General features: G+C 36.9%; 1 non-coding gene across 1 annotated transcript; it reads right to left on the reverse strand.

Annotated features, from left to right (window-relative positions):
* Positions 1 to 6,536: 6,536 nt before the first annotated feature.
* LOC122003133 lies at positions 6,537 to 6,642 on the reverse strand. The gene has a single exon (XR_006117805.1). It is a non-coding gene; the product is annotated as a small nucleolar RNA R71 (small nucleolar RNA).
* Positions 6,643 to 22,038: the final 15,396 nt, after the last annotated feature.

Consider the following 22,038-nt stretch of genomic DNA (forward strand, 5'->3'; position numbering starts at 1 on the left):
CAAGGATTACATAAAACTAACTTAGCAACAGGAACTAACAACTCCTCAATCTATCAAACAAAAATGATAAAATCAACTCAAGGTAGTGTTTGAGGAAATTCATCAAACACATTGCATGCATCAATCAATTAATACTTGCAAACAAGAGATCAAGAAGATGAAACTGTCGAAGATGAGGAAGAAATTCAGTAGCGACGATGTATAAAGGAAAAATTACCGGAATGTGAAGAAGGACTCGAGCAGTGGCAGTGAATGCTGGACCGGAGATGGATGAAGGAAAAACTACTGGAATGCGAAGAAGGCCTCCTCTTCTCAACCAAATGGAGGAGTTGGAGGAGATGCGGTGTGGTTGGACGGAGAAGCAAGGGCGTCGTGTCTTGATCCTGATCGGGAGAGGAAGGGGCATCGATCTAGGAAAGGGGAAGAGGGAGATGAGGTTGAGAGAGATGGTCGGAGGTTTAGGTTTAGGCTGAGAGAGATGGTCGGATGGTCGGAGGTTTAGGTTTAGGTTTAGGCGAGAGAGATGGTCGCGCGGAGAAGGGGCGCGATATAGATTTAGGTTTGGAGGGAACTTCACAGTGTTGCAAATTTTGGCTGGTGGGAAAATTAAAATATTTTATTTTGGTTCATTAACACCAGGGTTTAAAAGCCGCTGTTAAAATCGGTGTCTATTAACGAAAAAAGTGCGCTCATAGACATCGCCTAAAAAACCGATGTCTATGAGCTAAAATCTGCGCTCATAGACACCGGTGTTTGGAAAAACCGATGTAAAATACTCAAAGACATCGGTTTTTTGCTTAAAACCGTTATTGTTCCACTGATTTCTATGAGGGTTTTTGTTGTAGTGCACAGTTGAATTGATCTACTTCAACTTGCTTTTGTTTGGTTTCTAATAGATATCAGTCGACTAATATCAAACATCAATCAACTGGTGTTATAAATCAAATTGAGCAGTCGATTGATTTTGAAACTTCTGTATGTTGCTGTAGTGTTTATTAGTTGATTGTTATGGTAGCAAAATGTTGTTACGTTCATGGCTACTGTAGCAGTACTGTAACAACCATATTTTTTTTTAAGGTTTTGAGGTTTTGCGACCATTAATCGATTGATACACTTTATCAATGACTAATACTCATGTTGTAGTTTACGAAAGCTGAATTCTCATCTTATTTGGTATTCAGTTAACCTCAACCTACTAGAACTTCTTTTGCTCGACATCCAGTCAACATTAACATGCCGAGACTTTCCATTGCTTAGCATCCAGTCAACCTTGACCTGTCAGGACTTTCTCGTTGCCTAATATCTATTTAATCTTAACCTCTTAGGACTTTCTCATTGTCTAACATTCGATCAACTTTAATGACTTGCCAAGACTTCACCCCGAACTTTCGATCAATAAATGTCCGGTCAATTGTGACCCACTTGAACTTTGCGTCTCGTGCCAACTCCATATTGGACTTGTGACCGCCAATGTCAGGTCGATCATGACCTATTTGAACTTTGTAAAGTATTCGGTAAATCTTGATATACTTAATATAATATTAAAACTTCAACTCGAGTCAATTTAAGATTAGTCAACCTTGTCAATCTTGATCGGAGGTCGATTTCATACTATTTTTTTTATTTTTAATATTTGATAATATATTTAATTGAGGTTAAAATAGTAGTCTAACATCTTATTTCTTATGTTTTCTAAGTGAATCCTTCATTTGAGAGTGGCGAAGTATTTTGAATGATAGTAAAGTTATATGATTAAAAGTAGAGAGTTTACCTTGGAATGCACAAGCAGTTGCTATTGAGAGATTAACAGATCATTTCTTGATGTTGGTCAACGATAAGAGTGGTAAGGTGTGGAATTAGCAGTCAAAGGTTCTTCTGGGTGCGCATGTTCAGCTTGAGAATGATGAAGTAATCAAGATTTCCTTTTGGCATGCCAACAAATACCACACATGGACACCGATGTGGCCTCGTCATCTTTTCCACCTTCCGGGAAGCTACCTTTGTCGCTGTTTCCAAGGAAGGTCCAATCTTGTCTTTCTCTATCAGGAACTGAACTAGTCGAGGCTTGCTTTTTGCATGCCAACAAAGGTCAAACATGGACACCGTTGTGGCCTGGAATCTTTTCCACCTTCCCGGAAGCTACATTTGTCGCTATAACCATGTTCTTCTTCACTCGTAATCCTCTCCTCCAATGATTAATTCTCGGTAAGCACGTATTCTTTAAAAAAATAAAAAAACTCTCATCTCTTAATCCGTCATTTATTTTCCTTCATGTAATTTAAAAACGGACTACAGGAGATATTGAAAATACGTATAATCACTTATTAACAGCAAAAAAAAAAAAAAAAAACAGGTGAAATTGTCATCTCCAGCTCCTTTTAGAGTGATCCCCTACTATTTAAAATGAAAGTGAATCATTGAAGATTTCACCTAACGATAGTAGTACATGCAAAGAGGGATTAAAATAACTAACAGAGCATTCTGCACTGATTAGAAATCGACCCCAGGTCTGTTGGCAACAATACACATACATGAACTAACTGCTCCAACCTATGAGAATAAGCATAATCATCTTTTCCTACAACAAGAGAAAAGGGAGATTTGTTAGAAAATTAGTTTAAGGAACGTAGGTTGGTGAGTAATTAATCTTTATTTTCCAATAGTATTTCATGAGTAGATTATTGTATACTAATTTCTTGAGTGAATGAGAAATTAATATCTAAGATTTTTTAAGTAATGATGGATTGTTCTGATATTAATTATCAAACAAAAATATTGACTTGTACATGAGCTAGATTCATGAACATGAATGATGGTGTCTCTTTTCACCTAATTTGGCCCCTTCATTCTTTCCTCCTCTTTAAGTGGTGGTTGTAGAGTATCCTCTGAGAGATGAGACATGGAGATCAACTAGCATAAGTTGGGGGTCAATATTGTTGGTGTTGCCCCTCTAATGGTGAAGTTTGTGAAGGGGCAAAGAGGAACATTGTTACGCTATCGCAAGTGCACGGTTACATTGTTAGTGATAAAAATATTGACCCCATAAGGACAATTGATTAAGTATTAGTTAACTTTGCACGGTAAATTATCTAGATGGTAGAAGGATGAGAAAAATCTTGAGAGCTAAGATTGAGAAGGAGAGAGATAGTTGAGAAAACAAGAGAGAGAGAAGGACAAATAATCTTGAGAGGGGATGAGCTTATGTTGTATAATCTACAAGTGCACGATTATCATCAAGTAATAAAAATATCAATCCCACAGGGACTGTTGATTAAATACTAGTTGAAATTGTACGGTGAATTATTTAGACAATTGGAAGTTGGTTGGAAAAGGTTGAAAGCAAAAGAGAATGAGAGAGAGAGAGTTAGGAAAGAGAGAGGAGTGATTGGGGGAATGATTGATTCTAGGAGTTCAGTTTCACTATAATATTGGTTAATGTCCCTATACATTGTTCATTTCCTTATCCCCATGCTTACACTTTATAGAATTTCTAACTAAAGTTCGGATCAACCCATCGAAGATTGCACCAACGAGTTTACCTAAGTTCTAATGCTATTAAGTAAAGAAGCAACTCTAGAAAGTCTAGTTAAAGGGCTACTCTAAGGCCCCCCGGTCATATAATCGCTAGAGTTATCCGATTTACTTTCTAACGGTAGATTAATGATATTAAGTAGAAGAGGTAACTTAAAAAGTCCGATTAAAGGGAAACCCTCTATCACAAGCCCCCTCCCCCGGTCATACAATCGCTAGATTACACAAGTCACTTCCTAATATTAATTTAGGAGAAACCCTCCAAACTTTAATTAGCTTTTCTTATAGGGAATTGCCTCTCATTTCAAGGGTGATACCTTAAAAAGTAGGGGATACCCTCTGTTACAGGATTTTTAGTTAAACAAACTAAAGTATCTCCTCTACATAATGAACAAAACTCTATATTTACATGAATTGACCTCACACATATTTCGTCTAACTGATGTGCGTAGATTGTATACACTTATTTTTGACGCACATTCACATATTTTGCGCATGCTTTATCTATGCATTTTTTACTTCCAGCTTTACTTTTAGTATATTTACTCTTTTTGTTCAGAGATATGCTTTTGTGCATTTTCTGTACGTAGGAATCGTATTTAGAGAAGAATTTGTGATTAAGGCCAAATCTGCAAGCTAACGAAAGGAGGAAGACACCATCTTGGAGTGCCACACGACCATGTCTGGTAGATTAACCTAGGTCGTGTGGTGATGCTCACCCGTGCAAGCCTTGCAGAGCCAAAGTAGTACATAGTTGTATCCCAGACACGATCGTGCAAACCTTCTAGAGCCAAAGAAGTACATGGTCGTGTCCCAGACACGGTCGTGCAATTTTCCCATAAGCCAAACAAGCCGTGGTCGTGTCCCAGACACGGTCGTGCATGAGTTCCAAAGCTGGAGGCAGCACAGGTCGTGTAGATCTACATGACCGTGCAAGGATGGTAGTGGCAGAACATGTCACGGTCGTGTGCATCACACGACCATGTGAGATGGGCAGTGAAGAGAGTGACCTAGGTCGTGTCTCACACACGGCCAAGTCTCGGGGTTGTGTGGCACCCAAAATCTCTGCTCTATATAAGGGTTTCTTTCACCATTTGAAAGGGGAGTTCTCCCTTTTGGGAGAGAACAAGATTTGGGTGATTCCTCACCTTCTTGGAGGGATTTTCCGGCAATCTAAGGGTGGAGCTTCAACGAATTGACTCCGAGATCTAGGATTGGATCCGAAAATCGTTCTTCATCGTAGATAAGTTTTTCTTCCCTTTCTCTTCTTGGATTTTGGGATCAAAATGCTTAAGATCTTCTTATCTTTGGGTTTCTTTTCTTGTTTTATGGATTAGATCTCTTTGTTCTCGGATGGAGGGAGTATTTGTAATATGATTTGATGTAAACTCTTGTGGATTTGCCAATTTCCTATTTCTATGATTTTGTCTTGTTTGTATCTATTTGATCTTGTATGGATTGTTGCGATTGGATTTAATTACCATACTTGATTGAATGTTTGAGTATCTTGTGGATCTTGTAGAGGTAATTCCTCATTCGATTATCTGAGGGACGCACATGACAGATAAACCCGTGTAAGGACGATTGAGGGATAATCTTGAAGGTGAAATAAGGTCATTCAAGGGGATAGGATAGATTGTATGCATTACTCTTTTATATCTTGATATGGTTGAGAAGTAATGAATTTCTATATTGATTATCCGAGGGACGTACGTGACAGGCAAACCCGTGTAAGGACATCATAGGAATCATTCCTTATTGATCACATTAGATATAGACTTTAGTCCTAGGCCGGTTGTCTATTGCAAGAGAGAATCAATAATCTTCTACAAATGATGAACAATTAAGGAATAAGATTTGGTAGATCATTTACATTGAATAATATTACAAAGAAACCAAAACTCCTAGAACATCCTTTTATCATAGCCCTTATTCTTGTTTCTACGCTTTTACTTCTATGCTTAGCTTGTATAAATCAATTGATTAGTTGTTTAGCTAATTCGTGTTGAGATATCTTTGGTGACTATAACTAGTCCCTGTGCATACGATATCTTTCTTTATTATTGACAACGTATCCATACACTTGCGGAACGTTAACAAGCTCTTGGCACTATTGCTGGGGACTACGCTTATAACATTAGAGATTATCAATTGAGTTAGACTAAACATAACTTTTCTTTTCATTAGCATAGTTGTAACTAATCTTTATAATTATGTTTTTCTTACATATCTTTCTACTTCTTGACAATTTATTTTGTTGCAATTCTAATTCTAATTCTGCATTCTTGATTTCTAGCATTCTAGTCTAGCTTTTCTCTATTTTTCTTTTGATTTAAAATTTTCTTTTGTAAACATATCTTGCAATATGGTTCTTGTGTATGAGAAGATCAAACTTCGTAAAGGCATCAAGAATAACAAGAACTTATAAACACATTAGTTGATTAGCATATGAATTATTCTAAACATTTTTCTTTTTTCCTTTTGTCTTTTCTTTCTTGTTTTCATTATGCACTTTCTTTCTTGCAATTTAAATTCTGCATTTTCTTTCTTGCTTTTCATTTTTTTCATTTTATTTCTTGTCTTTGATTCTTCAATTTCTAATAATTTTTTTTTGAATATCCATGAGCACTAACATGTCAAGTAGGCCCATGAGAAATTTTTCTACACCCTTTTCTGCAAGATTTTTATCTCCCATTGTGCAACCTCAAATTGAAGCAGAAAGTTTCCAACTAGACCCAAAGTTAATTTCCATGATACAAGGTCACAAAATTAGAGGAGAAATATCAAAAAGTCCTTATCTGCATCTTGAAACATTTTTAGAGATTTGTGATATGGTGAAATGTGAAGGAGTGTCAGCAGATGCAATTCGATTAATGACATTTCCTTTCAGTATCAAGGATAAAGCAAGGACTTGGTTATATTCTCTCCATCCTCAAAGTATCACAAGTTGGGAGCAATTTGAGAAGCAATTTCTGAATTATTTTTTCCCTCAAAGTAGAACATGTATATGAGGAATTGCATAACAAATTTTGCTCAGGCATATGGAGAATCATTGTTTGAAGCATGGGATAGATTCAAGAGTCTTCAAAGACAGTGACCTCATCATGGTTTTGAAAAATGGTTGATTATGCACATATTCTATGGGGAAATTTCTTTCTCAGACAAGAGTTTATTGGATTCATCAGCTGGAGGATCTTTTATGGACAAAAGTGTAGATAAAGCATATATGTTAATTGATCAAGTGATATTGAACCTCCATGAATGGTCGAACATAAGTTGGATGAAATTTCCCTCAAACATTCATGAAGTGCAAGCCATAAATGCTATAGAGCCTGCCAAATAAATTGTAACTCAACCATCTATGAGTCTTGAGAATCACAATTCACAGAACGGGGAGTTCAAACATTTGGGGGCAAAGATTGAAAGTATTGTTTCAAAATGGTTTAAAGGAGATCTCCCTCTTTCGCAGACAAGATCTAGTGAAAGGTGTGACGATGTTGGGTTATTGATCACACCAACACTAGATAAGCAAGTTGGACCTCCTCCAAAAGCTCAAAGGGAATTTGAGAAAAAGGAAGTTCAATCTTTCCTAGGACTTTCACTAAGGGTTCCTTTTCCATAAAGGTTAGTGGGGGTCAATGAAAATAAAGATTTCGGTAAATCCTGTGACACTAATATGGTTGAGTGCAGATTTTTGAATGTATATGACGATGAGGACTCTTCAGATGAGGATTTTATTGATAATGCAGTGGTAAATAAATTTTCAAATCTGCCTTCAAATTTTATAGGGTGTTATAGTGACATTAAATTTTCAGATGATGAATGTGATGTGGTAGATCAATTTAAAATTGCAAGTGAAGTTATTGATCCTCTTGTTATTGATTCTCCTATTGAGGATATAGATGTTGGTTTATTTTTTTATGTATGTGTTGATGATGATGATATGGAAGAATATGTAGGGAGCTGTGCTGTGGAAGTAGTATCTCAAGGATTACCACCTTTGTTCATAAAACCCTTAGAGGTTGTAAGAGTTGATCATGTTATGGAACAATGTGTAGGAACTTTTGTAGAGCTAGCAGAGTCTCAAGAATCACCATCATTGATATCATCAACACCTGAGCCAGAGCTAGAACCATCATTTGATTTAGAGGAAGTCATATCTACATGTTTAGAAATTTCAGGTATCTCTCAGCAAAGTAAGGTTAGTATTTCTTGTGATCTTTTGGAAAATTTTATAGAGGTATCTATTATTGACTTTGCTAGATTTGATTCAGTTTTTATTTCTTATTCTACTTATCTTAATATGGTTATGGCTCTATCTTATCTAATATGTTTGTGGGAGATTTGTATTTTCTTTGCATGTGTAGATTTCACTTGGGCTAATAATTGGAAGCTCACACTGAACCGTCTTCGACCACCTGAGAGAACTTCAAAGAAGACGAAGATGGAGAGAGCAATACTTCATTTTGTAATTCCTATATTAGAAGCTCCCTCCATAATAAGAGCTCTCGGTAGGAGGGTGTTGAAATATCTTACCCCTCCAAGAGCGAGATTTAGATGAATCTTATGAGGTGGTCGAGCTAAAGACCCTAAACAAGCGCTTCTTGGGAGGCAACCCAAGGGTTCTTTTAATATTTTCAGTTTTAGTTTTCATTTTATTGTTAGTACTTTTAAACTTGTTTTTACTTTTGATTTTAGGTTAAAATTTTGCTTCCATGAGCTGGCCATGACTTCTTCATGGGCATGGAAGTGTTGGAGAAGCAAGGAAGGAGTGAAATTATTCTTTGGGAGCAAAATAGAGCTTGGTCATGTGTCATACATGGCCAGGTATATCTTGCAGAGAAGGGGGATGCTAGGGCCGTGTCTACAAGACACGACTGTGTAAGGTCTCCCGAGAAGACAAATTGTTCGGTCGTGTACCATACACGGTCGTGCAGTGATTCCAGAGGAGGAAAGAGTCTTGGGCGTGTCCCACACACGACCGTGTAACGACCCGGAGGCAAAATCTGCATTGCCCGTGTCATCCAACACTGTCGTATGAGATTTCCTGAGAAGGAAAAGGATGCGGCCGTGTCTCACACACGGTCGTGCAAATTCATCCGAGGAGGAGATGGCTGTGGCCGTGCCAATTGGCACGACCGTGCAAATTCACCCGAGACGAAGATGGTCATGGCCGTGTCCCAGACACGGCCGTGCGAATAAGAAGTAAAGTTGGTCGTGTGGTAAAACACGACCCAGTCCATACCCTTAAAAGGGGTTAGGGCACGGTGGTGTGGGAAACACACAGTCGTGTCCGCCGCACACCCCTTTCTTCTTCCTCTTCCTTTCTCATTTCCCTATCTTTAGGGTTTTAAACTACCTCTTCTAATCTATTCCTCTCATTCTTCCTTTAAAGGCTCAATCTCTTCTACCATGGCAAATGTGATCAAGGAGATTTCACCCACAAGAAAAGGGAAGGAAAAGATGGTCGCAACGAAAGAAAGAAACTCTTGCTTCAAAGGTATCTCTAACAACTTTGGTATCATTTTTTCTAGCAATGAACAACAACTTAGATATTCTTCTTTATGTAAACGCTCTCTTTTGAGTACTAAATTTGTGGATGATACAACTTTGGATACATTGGGGTTTAAGGATGATATAGATTGGTTATTTGGAAGAATAGGTTGGAGTGGGTTAATAAATATGAAATACCCTACTTACCCTAGAATTGTTTTCGAATTTTTGAGTTATATAACAGTTGATAATGTTCAAGGTGGGGAGAAACTAAACTTTTGATTACTTAATGAAGATTATGAATGAACGTTAAGTGATTTTAATATTTGTTATGAATTACCAAAGGATGGTGTGTGTTTGATCTTACCTAAATTTGTGAATTCATATTTTTGGCAACAAATTTCTGAACAATCACATTTTAACCCTCACAATTATAGAGCTTCTCATATTATTAATCCCATTTTTAGATATGCTTATTTAGTTATGAAAATAGTATATTTGGGAGAGAGGATAAAGAGGGGTTAGTAAGACTTGTGGACTTATATTGTTTATCGGCAATGGTTGAAAATGTTGCAATTAATTCTTGTTATTTCTTTCTTAAGCATTTGGTAAAATTGGGAAAATCAGATTCTACTACACCTATTGTTTTAGGAGGATTGTTAACTCAAATAGCTTTGGTGTTAGAGTGTGATTTAAGTGAATTATAAATGATTGATAATTCTTGTAGATTAGACTTGAATTCATGTTTAACAACAAAGATGATAAGGCGTGAAGAACATGGATATAGTCTTCTTATTAAGAACAATTTTCCTTTAAGATTGCCCAATCATAATCTCACTACCATTCATAATAAGGAAAATTGGCGGTTAAAATTAGCAAGTCAACATTCTAAAATATTGTCAACTTTTGTTTCAAGAAATGTTCCTTTGGTTAGTCGTGATGTTCATAGTTTTAATTTCAAAGAACTTCATTCTATTTTGGACAATATTCATACGATTTAGACTCGACTAGCAATTTTATTACAAGTAAAGAACACATGGAAGATGAACAATTTAAAAAATTACAAGAATGTTTTAAAAGTGAGAGAGAATTATGTGAAAAGATTTCTAGAATTATGAATTCTTATAAAGCTCAAATGGAATTTAATGAAGATTTTAGAGGCTTTATGAAATTTTTACGGGATGATATAAATAAATTGTTTGAATATCATAAGTTTTTTAGAGATGAAGTAAGATGGTTTATTAAGGCCTTTCCCTTTCCCCTACTTGAATTTCCTGAATTACCACCTACTCCACCATATTGATTTCATCGGGACGATGAAAAGTTCGATGAAAAGTTTAAGTCTGGGGGGTGGGGTGGTTTGAAAACCTAAAAAATTTTGCATTTTTTTTTCTGTTTTGTTCTGCAGTTTATTTTGTTTTGCTTTGATTGCTTGTTTTCGACTTTCATTTGATTGTCTTTTGAAAACCTTGTGGCATACATCTTGAGAACATCAAACTTCACTTATATACTTTTTTGTCTTTTAGTAAAAATATCAGCACGTTTATTATCTTGATTCATGATGTTTTAAATGATGCTAGTAGTATGCTTAGTGTATTTCTTTTCTCTATCTTGAGTAGCATGAAATAAGCTAAGTATCATATGGAGATAAGTTTGAAATTTGGCTTGACCTTAAGGATCTTACCTTCACTATACTTGAGCTTGGATAGTTGATATCATTGAAATAGCCATGATTTATCTTGTTTGTTTAGTACTTGGTTTCCATGGTGATTTCTCAAACTTCATTTTGGTTACTGGATGATGCTCAAATCATGTAAGATCATTTGGAAAAATCAAAATATCCCAACATTTACGCTAAAAGTACATTTGTAAATAAGTTTTGCACAATGTAAATTCTTATATATAAAAAAATCAGAAAAAGGTGAATAAGGGATATAAAAAATAGTTGTCGTGAGTGGAATCTAGCAAGTCACCCCTTTAAGACCGAGTTAGGTTACTGGGGAAATGACTGCTTAGCTTCTCTTGAGATTGAGTACGCCTTTGAGACCTTGGGTTGATTGAGAAATATGAACCAAGTGTGTGGCAGGTAAGTGTCTATCACCGAAAATATTAGGAACTCATCTGGTTGACGACTTGACTAGGACATAAATTGAAACTGGAAAAGTTTGGGTCACTTTTTGCGCTGTGCACAAGAGACTTATGCTTGAGTCATACTTGACTTGTTTCCATGATCATGCTTGTTAATGAAACTTTTTGATAGAGTTAGGAAAGTACATTAGGGATTATGAATGCATTGTAGAGTATATGAATTAAGATTGCAGGATTTTTCTTGAGGACAAGCAAAAGTTTAAGTCTGGGGGTGTGATGTACGTAGATTGTATAAACTTGTTTAGCATGTTTTGACGCGCGTTCACATATTTTGCGCATGCTTTATCTATGCATTTTCATACTTCCAGCTTTACTTTTAGCATATTTACTCTTTTTGTTCGGAGATATGCTTTTGTGCATTTTCTGTACGCATGAGTCGTATTTGGAGAAGAATTTGTGATCGAGGTCAAATCTGCATGCTAACGAAAGGAGGAAGACACCATCTTAGAGTGACACACGACCATGTCTGGTAGATTGACCTAGGTCGTGTGGTGATGCTCACTCGTGCAAGCCTTACAGAGCCAAAGCAGTACATGGTCGTGTCCCAGACACGGTCGTGCAAGCCTTGTAGAGCCAAATCAGTACATGGCCGTGTCCCAGACACGGCCGTGCAAACCTTCCAGAGCCAAAGTAGTATATAGTCGTGTCCCAGACATGGCTGTGAATTTTTTTCAAAAGTCAAACAAGCCTTGGCCGTGTCCCAGACACAGCCGTGCATGAGTTCCAGAGCTAGAGGCAGCACAAGTCGTGTAGATCTACATGGTCGTGCAAGGATGGCAGTGGCAAAAACAGACATTCCTCTTATATTATGTAAGCTGGAGTGCATATTTCCACCTAGTTTTTTTTATTCAATGGAACATCTACAGTGCATTTACCATACGAGGCACAAATAGGAGGGTCTGTGCAGTACAGATAGATGTATCCATTTGAACGATTTTTGAGGAAATTAAAAAATAATGTTCATAACAAAGCAAGAGTTGTGGGTTCAATCTGTAATGCTTATCTGGTTGAAGAAGCATCTTCTTTCTGTTCATATTATTTTGCTGATAGTGTGCAAACAAGACACCGCAAATATCCTAGAAATTCTGATGATGTTCAGACGATAGACCCATCGATACTTTCTATTTTCAAATTTCCTGGTAAGTCAATGGGTGCATCACGTTTTAGATGGTTAACCGAAGATGAATACCATGCTGCAAGAACATACATACTATTAAACTGTGAAGAGGTTAAGCCATACATAAAGTAAGTTAACTACTCTAAGTAAATAATTATTCATTCTTAAATATCTTTCTTGATATCCCAATATTTATATAATTACATTCTTTCCCAGCTTATACGAACAACAACTATATATACAAAATCCATCAATTGCTACAAGTGATGTAGCTGAAAAGTTAGAGACCGAATTTGCGCTATGGTTTCAAATATATGTAAGTTATAAAATTTATAAAATTTTTTCCTTCAATCCTATTAATAGGTGTCCTAATTTATATGTGGACTATAATTTATAGGTGAAAGACCGTAGAATATCAAATGTGCAAGATGATAGGATAATGAATATTGCATCAGGCCCACTCCATAAAATTAAGGTGTACTCTGGTTACTATGTTAATGACCTTAAATTTCACGTGGCACAAAGAGATTCATAGAGATTAACTTATAATTCTGGTGTTTGCGTCAAAGGATCTATGGACAACAACAATACTGAGTTTGATTACTATGGTAGACTTGAGGAGATCATAGAGATTGAATATCCTACATTACCAACAAAGAGGTGTGTGTTGTTCAAGTGTTCATGGTATGATCCGACACTAAGAATAGGTACTAGAATTCATCCAAATTATAATTTAGTTAAGGTTAATGCAAACAAAATATTCAACAAATTTGAGCCTTTCATTTTTGGGATACAAGCGGGTCAGGTTTTCTATCTTGAATACCCTACGAAGAGAAGAAGATCTAGTAAATGGTTGTCTGTTTGTTGAATCAAGTCTCGCTCAACCATAGAGATGCCGAACACAGTCACTCCTCAAAATCATGATGCATTTCAGAATGATGAAGTGGAGAGAGATTTAGTTGATTTACAACTCCAATCTACTTCTCAATTACTTGTAGATGTTAATGTCACTTACGAAGAGATTGATGATGGAGAGATGTCCAATAGTGAGTATGAAGTTGAACTAAGCTCATCTAGCGAAGAGGACATAGAAACTGTACAGAGTTGATTAGTCAGATGGTAATGATGATTAAGTATTAAAATTAGTAATCATCAAGTAAGTTATGCTTTCGTATTAATTTGTAATTTTATTATCATGTTTTCATCACCTTATTGTTATGTGTTGCAATGTTGTTTTACAGATATCATTATGGCAGAGCAGTAGCCTGTAGCACCACGTGGCTACAAGGTCCTTAAAGTCGTCAGGGACTCGTACGTATTTTTCCTTATATTAATTCAAGTTAATATATAATTGATTTCTCTTAACTTAATATTATTTTGTGCAGGTTCACTCTAGATGGCCACTGAGTTGCCACAAATATCACGGGAAAATTCAAAGAACGAGTTAGCGCGTTTGGTACTACATGGAGGCATGTAGACCAGGAGATGAAGTTATTTTACTATAATGAATTTGTGGTAAGTAAATTTAATATATTTGGTATTATAGTTAATATAGTTATCACTTAACTTAAATGATTAACTTATAATTGCAGAAAATGTATACCTGGGAGGACGGGCATGAAGAAGAATTTAAATCTACATGGAATACATACTGTGCCAAACTATACAGAGACCATATGTATTACATGAGAAAGAAGGGTGTTAAACCTACGTATGTTTCTGAGGCGATATGGAGTACATGGACGGCCACCTGGGCTGCAGAAAGATGGCAGACAAATGCTGAAAAGACAAAAGCAAATAGAAATACAAAACCAGGTGGCCCTAGCACCGGAACCGCTCTGCATACGTCAGGATCCAGATCTATTGTAGAGCATACCATGGATCTGGTGAGTAAAATTTAAAGTTATAAATTGTAACAAATTATGTATTTATTAGCAAACTTGTATAATTTTATCCAAAAATTTTTTGTATGTAGGAACACGAGCTTGCCCGACAACCCACATGTATGGAGGTATTTCTCAAGACCCATAAGAAGAAGGATGGATCATTTGTTGATTCTCGATCTCAGACTCTCCATGTAAGATTATTAACTTTATTACATTTGTTCATTTCTATCTTAATTAGTAGTCAGCAATATTGATTAAATTGGATATTATTTATTTATTTACAGCAACAAATGACAGAAAGGGTGGCTCAGGCATCTTAGCCATCAGTAGAGGGGGGAGATTCACAGTCTCTATCCACCGACGCTCTAAATGAGATTTATTATGATGTTGTAGGTGGAAGGACAAAAAACTCTACCCTCTACGGCCTAGGCTCTCAAGCAAAAGTTGCATTTGATTGTTTAAGAAATCCGGTCGGCCATGCTAGTTCCTCTTCATCTAGTGAGATGCAGTCCTTAAGATGTGAAAATCAAGAACTGCGCACTCAATTGAAATCAATGGATCAGAGGATGGCCGATATGGATCAGTGGAGAGCTGATGAGGAGAAGAGGAGAGCTGATGAGGAGAAGAGGAGAGCCGAACGTGACAAGAGTAATGATGATCTCATGGCCCAGATGCGTCAGATCGTGGCTAATTTCACCCAGGGGTCACATGGTTCTGAGTCACAGGAGACTCAAGATCCATCAACCGGTGATGATTAGCATTTTCTGAGATATGTTCAATTACACTTTATTAGTTTTTTATTTATCATAGATAGACCGTGGTAATATATTTATTCTATTTTTATATTTGGTATAATATGTTTATTTAATTTATAAATGTTTTATTAATATATGTTTTAGGAGTCATGTTCGGTTCTATTTACATACTGGCTCTTCATATGATCATATGTTCATTTTTTGTTCAGGTATCATTTTATTATAAATAAAATTTGATATATATATATATATATATATGCAAAAATGTTTATTTATATATCAACATGATCATTTGATATTTGTCTTTTGACAGGATTTCTAGCATTATCTTTCATTCTTGTATTATTTTGCGTACTCTGCACTATGGTATGTATTCTGTAACTTTGCACTATGGTATGTATCGTTTTGATAGGATTTATATATGCACTATAGTATATTGTTCAGTTTAGTTTGTTTTAGATGATTATAGTTGTTTCTAATAATACAAATAAATTGTTATGATATTGTGATTGTTTAAGTGTCGATTGTGTAAAAGTGATTGTTTATATGTGATTGTATATATATATATATGATGTAAGTGTGGATTATATGTTTGTATGAAGTTGTATCAATGAAGTGTTAGAATGTTATGATTGTTTAACTGTGGACTGTGTAAATGTGATGTTTTAATTTATGTGTGGATTATATATGTTTGTGTGGATTGATTGTAATGAATTATATATATGATGGTTTGTATATTTGGAATTTGTATATATGGAAATTGCCAAAACAGATAGAACCTGGATTTTTTTTAATTTACCGACGGAATACCAACGGAAATTAGAATCCGTCGGTAAATATCGAAAAAATCTACCGACGGAAACACTTATTTCTGTCGGTAGATCGATATATTACGACGGAAATAGGTGTTTCCGTCGGTAATTACCGACGGAATAGGTGTTTTCGTCGGTATTTACCGACGGAACAGGTGTTTTCGTCGGTAGTTTATTCCCTGGCCAAAATCACTGTTCCGACAATGTTTCTGACGGAATTATGGTCCGTCGGAATATTATTACCGACGGAAGGTCCTATTTTCGTCGGTAATGACCTTTCCGACAAATCGGTTACCGACAACTATATTTCCGTCGGTAACCTATTATACCGACGGAAGGCCGGCGGATAATTTCGTCGGTAAAACTATTTTTTTTTGTAGTGATATAAACTCCATCTACTAACTCAGCTAAATTTAATCACTAAACGATGAGCTTATTTCCCGGAGGAAAAGTTTAATAGACAAAACAAAAACAAAATTATAAGGACACCACGACAATACCTATAACTAAATTCACAAAATGTTCAATCAGCAAGATAACACATGGATGTATATTAGGTATTGATATATCAAAGCAAAAGATGATAACAAAGAGAGGCAATAATATTAAGTATCCACAATTAAATATATATATACCGATGGATATCCTTTACGGAACAGCCGATGAGGGTATACGTTCTGCCTTCTTCTATTCTTTTGTTCATCACTTACTCTCTAGTTAAAAATTAAAATCAATTAAGTTCACTATTAATATTCAAAATATATATATGCGAACTTTAATACAAATTCTCTATGTTGTAGAGAAAAAATAGCAATCTATGGAAGGTTCAAGGAAACAAACAATTAGAGAACCCGACCATTAGAATTACACAAGGAAACAAGTAATATTATCTGTTAGAAGTATTGTTATAACAATTATCTCTTCAATTAAGAAACAAAGTAAATGGAAGAGAGACAACTAACTGAGCAAATGGAAGCAAATGGAAGTATTGATTTCCTATGCTCTGGATGCCGATACAACAACCTACAAAAAAAGAAAAACAAGCATCATCAAGAACAATATATCGAAAATAACCCTTAAAATATTCTATGAGAATAGTTTCTATGCATCTTTATAAAGGTCTTAACCAAAAGACAGTTTGATCAAATCAGTATCACTGAATTATCAAATCTGCAATCTGAGTTATCGATGCTCACCCGTTATTTCAAGCAACAAAATGCATAGATCTTCATGCCGAATAGAGCACGAATGGTACTGCAAAGCATGTAAACAAAATCAGCTACTAATGCATTGTGTACAGTAAGAAGAGGCATTCACCATTTGTTGCAGTCCCGATAACTTGCATAGTGAGGTTAGTATCTAAATTAACTTTCTGCCTACTCCTGCCTTGATGATTCTTCTAGGTGATACAACTAAAGGAATGGAACATATCAATTCCTAGAAACTTTTCCAACAAAATACTGGAAATTGGCTTGTACACTTTTTGTTAACTCTAGAATATTCCAACTCCTAGCCAAAGGTTAACCAAACTACACACCAGACTAGCTCTAAGTTTAAGTATACCAAATAGCTTCCATGATTAGGAAGCTGATAAGTCCTTCTATCTTGTTGCATATTGACTAATAAAACTCATGTTGGCTCACCTCCCACTCCTAGCACTAATAAAATGCCTCACAACTTACTTCTATAGTGAGTGGGGAGGCGGCCATTCCTGCATTGCTATGTCTTGAGCAAATTGATGACAACTAGCAAATTAGCACTTACCATCTTTCTATACCATGTATCACTTTCAGTGCAATAGTAGTAGTATAAGCACAGTGAGAACTTTGGAACTTCATGGAGAGACAAGAAGAAAAATCATAAACAAAAATATAACCAAAAATAGCTATTATAAATGGACCTTTTGTAGAGATTCCTTTCATTAAACATCCTGCATCAGATTTCTCTTGGTCAATTGCCACATAGACTAATTTCACCAGATCAGTATCCATTGGCTCTAGGGGATGACTTGCTCCATTGAAAGAACTTCTTCCTCCTTCAAAGGAGTCAACACTCCTGAAGCTATCAACCTCAGGGGTTGATTCATTTTGATCAACCAATGTGCCTTGTATTTCAGATTCCTTTAGAACAAGTGCATCAGCATTTTGAGATCCCCAAACAGCATCCACACATTGTTCATTCCTTGAGCTACTTGCGTGCACGCTTGAAACCTTATGCAGAGAAGAACTTTGAGTGGATAGCATCTTGAACTCAGGAATCCTATCCATTTGGAGTAAAGTTATATCATCACTTACGTTTGTCTAATCACATGATTATAAGAACTCCGAATTCTGCTATAGCAAAAGCAGTAGATTACACAGCAAAGTCTCATTTCTTATCATCCCCCAAACTATAAATCAAGAGTGACTATTAGCTTATTAACTTTGACACTGCATACATGATGAATTCCAGAAGCCGAGCAGTAAATTCTCCACTTTTCTCTCCAGTAACCTAAAATACCAAAAAAAGAAACACTTATTAGAACAAATCTGATTAACTGATCTCCATACCCAAATCAAAGCGATATATCAGCCTTTGCAGCTTGTAGAAATGGATAATAAAATCATAAATAGGAATATAATTAGGCATTTTTATCTGCGTTCCCTTCCTAATCTTTTTGAAATAACCAGGTAACTGCAAGCATGCCAAAATTAATATTGAAATAATAGTGTATACAAAGCATTCACTATAGGAATGATTTTAGATGATGCACCCATCCTACCTTGACGCTACTTCCTTGCGAACAGTGTAACGTATCTTCTTCTCAAAGTTACGCTCTTTTCGCTTTTCTCAGAACCTCATTAAGGATGCAATTCTATGAGTCATATCTCCACGCTAACACATATCAAAAGCCACTGAACTCATTAATGCATGAAAGCAAATTGGCATGTGGTAATGTTTAAGCAAACCTTAGTTGGGATAGAAGATGATGGAAAAGGATTTGATCCGGCCTACATCTCACGACCTCCCAGTAACAATAGCATGGCTTGAACCTAAAATATCATACAAAAGAAGAAAAAACTAGTAAGATTCAAAGTTTAGGACTACAGTGAGTAAACTGAATACTAGACGGTGACAAAACCAACCTTTTTGGGAGAAACAGAATCGAAAACATACACTTCGCCTTGGAACGAGAGGGTAAGCTGATTCTCGCATGGCTGTACTGTTATTAGAGGCTGAGTATCACCCAGATGACTCGGACCAGACAGTCCATCTGCCTCCATTTCCCCGTTCTCCACTGCTCCTACGCCTTCCTCCTCTATCCTGTGGCTGCTGCTGCTATAGTCCGCCTCCTCGTACTGCTGCAATGTCCACGCATCTACGGCGGCAATCAACTCCAGTGCCTCCTACCGCGTGACCTCCATCGACATGGGACGTAAACGACACATCGGGATGAACCTGGTGGCCGACCGACATGCTGTGGATGTGGTGGCTACGAAAGCTCTCGATGATTGCCGGATTAACGACATCAAGCAGGTCAAGATTTCCACTCATCCTTGGTAGTGGAGATCTTTTGCTAGCGCTCGAATTCTTCAAGCCTCTGAGTTGGATCAGAAAAAATTTAGTAACAGAAGTTCAAAGACAACAGAAACAAGTCAAGTCTAACAAAAAAGCAGAATGGGGAAAAAAAGAGGACATCGTCGTGGAGGAAGATCCACGGACGGTCGGTCGACAGGACGGCGTGAAGAGATTGTATGAGGAGAGGGAAAGAAAAATGGCTAGGGTTGAACGCGAAGGGGAAGACACGGCGCCGAAAAGATATTCAGAGAGAGGGAAAGCAAAAATTGTGCGCGAGGGGAAAAAAGACCAAAGTCAAACACAACGTTTTATCAAAACTGTTGTTGTAACCCCTAAAAACACGGATAAAGACAACGATTTATAAAACCGTTGTAAAAAGTGTTGTCGTTTTAAAAAGAAGTCACTCAATGACAACAGTTTTCACAAAACCGTTGTCTTTTATATTTAATAGGGAGTTCAACGACAACGGTTTTGGCAAAAATCATTGTCTTTGAGCAAATACGCAACGCTTTCTCTTAAAATCGTTGTCATAGGGGTGTTGTATTTTAACATTTTTGTTGTAGTGTTGTTTTATTATCTGATATGTTTGAATGAGCTTTGCAGGAAAGTCCTAAGTATACTTAGGCAAAAGTCCTACCTAGGGTTAGGCAGGTGGAAAACCCTAGGGGATGGTAACCCTAAGTCCTAGGGGTGGTAACCCTAGGTAAAGAAAAGTCCTAGCTGCGGTTAAGTAAAGGGAAAACCTAGGGGGTGGTAACCCTAGGTCCTAGGGGGTAGTAATCCTAGGCGAAAAGTCTTGGAGGGTCAAAGTCTTCGGGTAAAAATCCTAGAGTCAGGGACTCTAGGTTGAAAGTCCTGGTGTCGCAAACCAGGTGGAAGACTGGACGAGTCGTAGAGCGGACGTCCAACATGAAGACCAGAAGCTTCAGGCACTGACCAAAAGTCCAGTTGATCTGGAGGATCAACTGACAATAGGTAAACTCTCCCGTGTGGAGTAGGTGAGGACGCGTTTCTCGGTGAGGGAACTGTAGGTGTCGATTCGACCTAAGGTTTCCGGAAGAAATTCGAATTCAGAACCGAGTCCGAAGGCTGTCAACTTATTTTGTTTGATATTATTTGCTACTTGTCTAACTCTATTTTGCAAGGAACTAACGATTCTGTAAGGTTGGACTTAGCCTTGATCGGTCGACCGAACAACCAGATCGGTTGACCGAACCCCAGTATAACCGGATCAGATTTCCAGATTGCAGACTAGGTTCGATAGATGGATCGGTCGATCGAACCCAAGGATCGATCGACTGAACCATGGATATGAGTTGACTTGATCAAAGCGAGGTGATCAGATCGGATGAGGAGGAGATCATCTGATCAGTCGACCGAACATAGGGATCGGTCGACCGATCCGCTTCAAGTCAAACCTGATCCCGATCTTTGAGGATCTGGATCAGATCTAAAGAGGTTATAAAAAGGAGCCACGGGTAGCACTTCGAAGATAACTCAAAACAGAACAACTTGTGCTCCTGTGCACTACTCTGAACGCCTCAACAATGCTCAGTTGTTCAGACAATCGACGACTACTTTCTTCATTTTGTATTATCGGTATAATCATTCTTTAGTCTGTACTTGTACTTACATTCTTGTAAAAAATTTTGGATCTATAGTGATTGCCCAACGAAAGCGATCAACGATCGCGAGCCTTGGAGTAGGAGTCGTCATAGGCTTCGAACCAAGTAAAAGAAACAGTGTTAGCGTTGCTTCTGTGTTTATTACTTTTTCGTTGCGTATTTACTCGATAGTTTTTAGAAATGAACGAAATAGCCATGAGCGCTATTCCCCCCCCCCCCCCCCCCCTAACGCTTTCGATCCAACAATTCACCCCTTTAAGACTAAGTTAGGTTATTGAGAAAATGAATGTTATATTTCTCTTGATACTGATTATTCCTTTGAGACCTTATATAGATGGTGCATAACATTTTTTATGGGGGGCGAACCTTGCTTGCGACAGATAAGTGTCTATCACCGGAAGTATGAGGTACACAGTTAACTGAAAAATTGACTAGGCTTAGAGATTGATACTTGAGAAAGTTAAGACACTGATCACACTAAGCATGAAGAACTTCTACTTAGGCCACACTCAAATAATTTTTTATCATGCTCATCAATCAAATGTATAATACATTTATATTGATTCACTAGGGATTATTACATGTCATCTACACACATAAATCTAAATTGCGAGTTTTACTTGAGGATAAGCAAATGTTTAAGTCTGAGAGGTGATATGCGTAAATTATATACACTTTTATGCATATTTTAGTGTACATCTACTTGTATTTCATGAGCATAATCTATATTTATTGCACCCTATTTTATTATAATATCAAATTTCCACTCTTTTTATTCAGAGATCTACTCTTTGTATTTTTTTGATTGACAGAACATGATTTGGAGCTAAAACAACTCTTGTAGATAATTTAGAGAACAAACGAAGAAAAAGAGTCTGATTGAGTGAAATCCACATGGTTGTGCCACATGTCTAGAGGAGGAGAAGGCGCCAGCCGTGTGAACCCACACAGTCGTGCCCCCCACCAGGGGCAAATCAAGCTCACACTGTGTGAAACCACATGGTCGTGTCAAAACTAATTTGGCTTCTCTTGCATATAGATTTTTTTATTTGGATAGACAGAAGATAATTGTCTAGGTTCATTACAAGCAAAATAAGTAATGGTATTAGCATA

Source organism: Zingiber officinale, chromosome 7A, assembly GCF_018446385.1.
Source record: "Zingiber officinale cultivar Zhangliang chromosome 7A, Zo_v1.1, whole genome shotgun sequence".
Taxonomy (NCBI): Eukaryota; Viridiplantae; Streptophyta; class Magnoliopsida; order Zingiberales; family Zingiberaceae; genus Zingiber; species Zingiber officinale.